We start from the raw sequence: 7,790 nt of genomic DNA, 5'->3' as shown, positions 1-7,790 counted from the left end.
CAGTAAAAGCGTTTTCTGCTTCCAACCATCTCCGACATGCCTGGGACATCTTATGGATATACATCCTAAACGACCCCCCCACCCCGTGGTACATGGAAGGTCTCGGAACTGGGCCCTATGTGAGTCTGGGGTGAGAGCTTAATAATCCAGGATAGTCCGCTTTACAATGTTATAATCCCGATTCCGCTGGGAGTCAATGGTTTGGCAAGCCTCCTCTGCGCTTCCGTTCAGGAGTCCCACTAATAAACGCATCCAGCCAGAGTGGGGTACCTCCATTACAGCACACTGCAGCTCAAAGTCCTTGAAGAACCCCTCCACATCTCCGGAAGCCTCATCAAATGGCTCAAAGTCTGTCCGGGTGATCATTACAGGCTCCCGGATCGTGGGGTTTATACTCCACATTGCATTACTCCTTCTTTTGATCTCCATTGCCTCTTGTCTCCACTGTGCTCGGCGAGCAGCTTCCTCCTTATAATCCTGAGAGACTCCTGGGTCCAGAACCGCCATCTCTTCTTCGTACCACACCACCCACTGGCTTTTAGGGGTGGGGGTCCTCATCTCCTGCGCTTGTCCTTCAGACGTATGGGAGTAGGTGTTCTGGCACGTTGAGACTATGTTTGCAGGACTAAGACTACTCCCTCGTGACTGTTCAGGTGCCAGGCGACTTCCCCCAGGCTCAGAGCCTTCTAGTTTAACGGATGGCGTTGTTGGGGCCTCCCCTGACATGCAAGTAAAAGAAGGTCAAGTGGGCACCATCATGGTAATAATATAGGAAATATACTCACTGGGATCACTTAAATGCATGTAATATACATACTAGACCAATATAAAAGAGAAAGGCCATGCATATAATTAGAATCACCACACAAGATACCAATAAATGTAAAAAAATATTTTTATTGTTCACAAAAAACAGAAAAAGCACACAATTTAAAAACAATTAAAAACCCCTCTAAGGATAAGACATGAATACTCCACAAAATTCTAAATATAATATTCAATGTTGTATAACCACTGGCCGCTTATGGTTAGTATTACACAGAGAGATATCACATAGACATGCTGCTAGCATAATTCTATGAATGAATAAATAAGGGAGAATACAACCCCTAATCTCAAAAAGGCGACATGCATAAAAGTTAGAACTTGAACTCAACCAACACCGTATACAAGGCTCAATAGTCCTAAGAAGAGAAATCTGATTTCGGAATAAATTCTTGGACTTCTGTGCGCTAACAGATAAAATCACTAATCCAGTATTTTGGAGAAAGATTAATCCATTTATTTCCCAACGCGTTTCGAAATGTATACCATTTCTTCTTCAGGGGATGACATATATGATCAGACAGAACAGTCACGGATTATATAGAACAGAAGTTCAAAAAAAAAAAGGATTCAAAAAACGGCGCCAAAAGGTCACATGTCAACTGGTACAAATGTCAGAGTTCAAAATGTCATAGTTAAATTAGTGTATTAGTTAAATTTAAAATCATTAAAAACATATTGCTTTTATTATTCCATAGATAAAAGAAAGAAAAGAAAAGAGGAATTGGAAGATAAAAAAGAACAAAAAAGAACAAGGAGGGAAAGACCCGTGTAAAACGAACTCCTGACATCAAGAAACAGGCACAGTGGTAGTCTCAGACCACTGAGCCAGGCTTGGTTATACCTAACTCAAAAAGAAAAAGTAAAAGGCTCCAAAAATTGTATTTTTGTATATATAAACGAATTTTAATTAAAAATGATCTTTATGACAGTAAGATTCTTTCTTTTTATTAAAAATTGTGTGTAAAAAATGTATATAAGAAATTTGAAATATAAAAAATGTATATGAGAGATATATAATTAAAAAATTAAAAAAATCAGTACGATTAATTCAAAATCACCTGAGAGGGGAGGGATAATTTTATTCATAAATCCTTGGAGTATTTGTAACAGAATGAACAGTTACAGAGAGCTCTCACAGCATTCAAAAAACAGGATCGCCTCCTGTGCTGTCTTAGAATAAAGATCAATCAGTAGATCGATCACACAAGGGGGAGACCTCAATTTCATCCGTGAATCCTCACGGTGTTTTATAGGGAAAAGAGCAGAGACACCGACTATGAAGAAATCATACAGCAGTGAATGAAGAAACCAGGATCGCATACCGCGATGTCCCAGTGCAAAAGGAGGAATTTGGAAGAAGGAAGAAAAAGAGACTGTATGCCACCAATATAAAGAAATGGCATTATTTTCTTATTAAAATATATAATTATATGAGAGAAACATATGAGAAATATAACGTTACAGAGAAAAGTCACATATGAAAAAACACTACAGAAATAAAAAGTCGCATATAAAAAAGGGGGTTAATCATACAAAATATTATAAAAATCATTAGGAATAATATGTGGTTGCATAATTAAAAATTATAAAAGATGAAATTCATTAAAATTATCAAATTTTAAAGAAAGACCTCAGTAATTTCTTTAAAATTTGATAATTTTAATGAATTTCATCTTTTATAATTTTTAATTATGCAACCACATATTATTCCTAATGATTTTTATAATATTTTGTATGATTAACCCCCTTTTTTATATGCGACTTTTTATTTCTGTAGTGTTTTTTCATATGTGACTTTTCTCTGTAACGTTATATTTCTCATATGTTTCTCTCATATAATTATATATTTTAATAAGAAAATAATGCCATTTCTTTATATTGGTGGCATACAGTCTCTTTTTCTTCCTTCTTCCAAATTCCTCCTTTTGCACTGGGACATCGCGGTATGCGATCCTGGTTTCTTCATTCACTGCTGTATGATTTCTTCATAGTCGGTGTCTCTGCTCTTTTCCCTATAAAACACCGTGAGGATTCACGGATGAAATTGAGGTCTCCCCCTTGTGTGATCGATCTACTGATTGATCTTTATTCTAAGACAGCACAGGAGGCGATCCTGTTTTTTGAATGCTGTGAGAGCTCTCTGTAACTGTTCATTCTGTTACAAATACTCCAAGGATTTATGAATAAAATTATCCCTCCCCTCTCAGGTGATTTTGAATTAATCGTACTGATTTTTTTAATTTTTTAATTATATATCTCTCATATACATTTTTTATATTTCAAATTTCTTATATACATTTTTTACACACAATTTTTAATAAAAAGAAAGAATCTTACTGTCATAAAGATCATTTTTAATTAAAATTCGTTTATATATACAAAAATACAATTTTTGGAGCCTTTTACTTTTTCTTTTTGAGTTAGGTATAACCAAGCCTGGCTCAGTGGTCTGAGACTACCACTGTGCCTGTTTCTTGATGTCAGGAGTTCGTTTTACACGGGTCTTTCCCTCCTTGTTCTTTTTTGTTCTTTTTTATCTTCCAATTCCTCTTTTCTTTTCTTTCTTTTATCTATGGAATAATAAAAGCAATATGTTTTTAATGATTTTAAATTTAACTAATACACTAATTTAACTATGACGTTTTGAACTCTGACATTTGTACCAGTTGACATGTGACCTTTTGGCGCCGTTTTTTGAATCCTTTTTTTTTTTGAACTTCTGTTCTATATAATCCGTGACTGTTCTGTCTGATCATATATGTCATCCCCTGAAGAAGAAATGGTATACATTTCGAAACGCGTTGGGAAATAAATGGATTAATCTTTCTCCAAAATACTGGATTAGTGATTTTATCTGTTAGCGCACAGAAGTCCAAGAATTTATTCCGAAATCAGATGTTGAAGCGGCCACAGAGTTGACCTTTGGACGTGCAGCAAGCAGATTACTGAGCCTACATGCCTTAATCTCTCCTAAAAAGGGTGAGTAAATTTTAATTTACTTTTTCTACAATAACCCGGATAAGACCCTATTGCGCTTTTTCTGTTCCTTCAGCTATATCACATAAGAAGAGAAATAACATATATACACAGTGAGGGAGTGGTTAACCTGAATGGAGTCAGGAAGGCTAATACGTCACCCTGAAATAGTCCAGACAGAAGAAAAAGAGCAGTTGCCCCGTCAATTAACGAGCAATAATGCGACCAAAGTGGTGTGAGGAGACCCATGCGTTCCGACACTCACGGTGTCTTTTTCAAGGTGAGCATATCTGGCTCTGCTATACCTATCTATTTAAAGCTGTACAATTAACTAAAATTCTTACCAGCTGGCAGCCAACGGCAAGGACAGAAATGCTCCCTTTTCCTTACAAATCCTCGCCTGTTTTCTTTTTCAGGTATTTTCATCAATTGTTGTCAAGCTACAGCATTCGAAGCATGATTATGATGGAGGCATCTTTCTTTTGGGAAGAGGACATTGCTATGAATATTCTATATATGTCTTTCTTATTATTATTTTTCTATCTCTACTTGAAATCTGCTGGATGACAAAGGGTTTTTCCATTTTCTGTGACCATATGCATTTCAAAAGAGGAGGTTTAATAACGAACATTTTTTCAGATCTAGGATCCTCACTCCTCTATTAAACCCTAGTACCTTTATTGGATGATGATATCAACTTGTTTTGCAAGGCTACAATCGCATAGAGATGTATTGTGAATTCTCTTGATCTGACTTCTGAGTCGAGGCTCCCTCTGGTGGTTACTGTGGGTAGTGGAGCTGGCCGGGTTGACAGAAGTCTGCCACCTGACAACGATGATTGGAAATCAGGGGTTACTGACTGGGAGAATATAAGTGAGCAGGCTTCCCTCAGTTGCTGCTGGTGATTGGTTTCTTCCTGTGCATTTTGAGGACTGCTGTCTCCTGCCTGATCCTGCACTTTTCAGTTAAGTTGTTCATTTGTTCCTTTGCATCTGATCTGGTTTTGCCTCTTTCTGCTTTGCTGTGAGGGTTCAGCGTGCTCCCTGCTGGGGCTGTGCTGTATTCCTTTGAGGGGTATTGATGCTACCCCTTTGGTGGAGAATAAACCCCAGTTTTGGGCCAAGGTGATAATTGTGTTCGCCCCGGACCACCAAGAGAATTGTAAATTTTTGGTGTTTCACAATTTACATGATATTATTGTACTGGGTTTTCCCTGGTTGCAAACCCATAATCCTGTTTTGGATTGGAAATCTGTCTGTGGTGAGTTGGGGTTGTCAATGTGTTTTTAGTGACATTCATGTTTTCTCCACCTCTCCCCAGTCTCATGATGTTCCTGACTGGCTGATTTTTCTGATGTATTTAGTGTAAGTCCGCGTCTCTGCCTCCTCATAGGAGTTATGACTGCGCAATTGAGTTAATGCGCGGTTGTAAATTTCCCAAGGGTCGGCTTTTCAACTTATCGGTACCTGAACATGATGCTATGCAATCTTATATCAAGGAATCATTGAAGGGTCATATTAGACCATCCTCTTCACCTTTAGGTGCTGTTTTTTTGTGGTCAAGAAAGATGGCTCATTAAGGCCATGTATTGACTATCGTTCCCTTAACAAAATCACTGCTAAATATCAGTACCTGTTATCCCAGATTTCTGATTTATTTTCTAGAGTTAAAAGTGCTTGTTGATTTACCAAACTTGACCTCAGGGGTCGCATAATCTAATTCACATCAAGCATGGGGATGAATGGAAGACGGCGTTTAGTACTCCGGAGGGACATTTTGAGTACCTGGTGATGCCTTTTGGGCTCAATAATGCCCCTTCCGTCTTCCAATCTTTTATGAACAATATTTTCCGGGACTTTGTGGATAAGTTTTTGATCATTTATCTGGATGATATTTTGATCTTTTCCAGTGATTGGGATTCTCATATGGAACATGTCCGGACTGTGTTCCGGATTTTGAGGGAAAATACTCTGTATGTTAAGGGAACGAAATGTCTCTTTGGTGTACAGATTCTTTGGAATAAATTCTTGGACTTTTAAGTGCGCTGCCAGACAGATTTCATATCCAAGCCAGGTTAATGAAATAACCCTTTATTCCCTACGCGTTTCGAAGTATAACACTTCTTCCTCAGGGGATGACATATGAGTACAGGGAGCTGTCTCCAGATTTATACATTCACAATTCAAACTTGGCGCCATAAATGACATGTGATGCACCACAGAGGTCAAAGTTCAAAACAATTCAAATGTCATAAAATGTCGAAGTAATTTCATCTATGGTTGATAAAATCAATTATACCTTTATTTTATTTTGCAGGAACTCTAAAATTGGAATTAAAAAAGGAAAAAAATAAGAAAAGAGGAGAATTAAAAAGGAACTTGCGTTGTGAGGAAAATAAAAGGACCACAGTCAAATACTCACACCATTATACCAGGGAAGGTGTCAGGACAACAGAGGAAAATATATATATATCTCCAAGAGAAACAGAAAAATGTGTTAAAAATATATATGAAAAAATGAAAAAATGTATATAATATTAAAAATATAAATATATGATTATATAAGATCATTTAATAAAGGAACAATAAATAATAAAATGATCATAAATTTTCCATGAGTGCGGTGTCTCAGTCTTTTAATTCCATTCAGTTTCCAGAGAAATCAGTGGCACACATCGAGGGAAAGGACACGCAGAAATACAGCCTACTTGAGAAACTCGGATTGCCCACCACTCTGGGCAGAAAGAATGGGGTTGAAAAGAAAGGAAGAAACAACTAATGTTCACAAGAAATGTATATTATATGATTTATATTTAAAAAGCGTCCTGTAATTATTATTATAAAAAATATAAAAACGATGTGAAAAAACGCATCTATTAATTGATCAAAGAATATTGTGCCCATCAGGAAATCATAGGAACATGGGACAGGGTAATGATAATAAATTATTAGAAACGAAAAATTATTATACCGAGGATCCAATTAACCCGTTGTGTTTCCTATCAGAGAAACAACAACCACAAGGAACTTATTGAGGCAGCCCGATGTTATACGAGGGGGGAAATGGGAAGGGGAAAAATATATATATGGAAGAAAAAATGTATATATATTTATAAGGGGGGAGAAAAAATATATATATATAAATATATGATTAATGTTATCAACCATATTAATTACAGAGATTAAACCACAGGGAATTTATCCACAAAATGATCACAATTAATTAGCACAATAGTATGGATTACATATACCAAAATCACATCAATTAAAAATTATTACATATATTATGAACGAAGAAATTAAAGGAAAACTTCAGAAATTTCATTTAACCCATTAGGTTTCAGGGTATTCAGGCTATAGATCCAGAATATTTATTTTCTTTTTAATTGCCCCACCCTATCTGGATGGTTAATAGGGATTTGTTCAATAGGGCTTATCCTTAATCCATGAGGACTTTTATCATGTTTTAAGGAAAAATGTCTGGATAGTCCATGTTGTAAAAAGCCCCTTTTTATGTTATATCTGTGGGAATTTATTCTGAGATGTAACGGCTGTGTGGTTCTACCAACGTATTGTCTCCCACAGCCGCACTCAATTAAATAGATCACAAATTCTGTAGTACAATTCAGATAGTCTCGGATAGGAAAGGATTCATTGGTTGTGGTTGATTTGAAGCATTTCTCTCTATGTGTTATAATACTACAGCAAGAACAGTTTTTCTTCCCACATCTGAAAATACCTCTTATAGGACTACTGGTCGCTACAATAGTTTTCTTCTCATTTCTTAAGCGACTAGGGGCTACAAGATTTTTAATATTGGGAGCCCTCCTAAAAGTAACCCCTGGATTGCTGGGGAGAATTTTTTGTAGGATCGGGTCATTCAGTAGGATGTGCCAATTATTACACAAAATCTTCCTAATTTCTTTATTTTCTACACAAAATTGTGCTATGAAATTGGTTGTAAATTTCTTATTATCAGCTTTAACC

General features: G+C 36.4%; 1 long non-coding RNA gene across 1 annotated transcript; it reads left to right on the top strand.

Annotated features, from left to right (window-relative positions):
- Positions 1-3,560: 3,560 nt before the first annotated feature.
- Positions 3,561-6,421, top strand: LOC141100144 (uncharacterized). Its single transcript, XR_012234612.1, has 2 exons — positions 3,561-4,084; positions 6,121-6,421. It is a non-coding gene; the product is annotated as an uncharacterized lncRNA (long non-coding RNA).
- The last annotated feature ends 1,369 nt before the right edge of the window (positions 6,422-7,790 follow it).

Source organism: Dendrobates tinctorius, unplaced genomic scaffold (genome assembly GCF_039654945.1).
Source record: "Dendrobates tinctorius isolate UK_male_01 unplaced genomic scaffold, ASM3965494v1 ptg000103l, whole genome shotgun sequence".
Classification (NCBI taxonomy): Eukaryota; Metazoa; Chordata; class Amphibia; order Anura; family Dendrobatidae; genus Dendrobates; species Dendrobates tinctorius.
The sequence above is the reverse complement of the archived record's forward strand: the minus strand, read 5'-3'. Positions and strand labels throughout refer to the sequence as shown.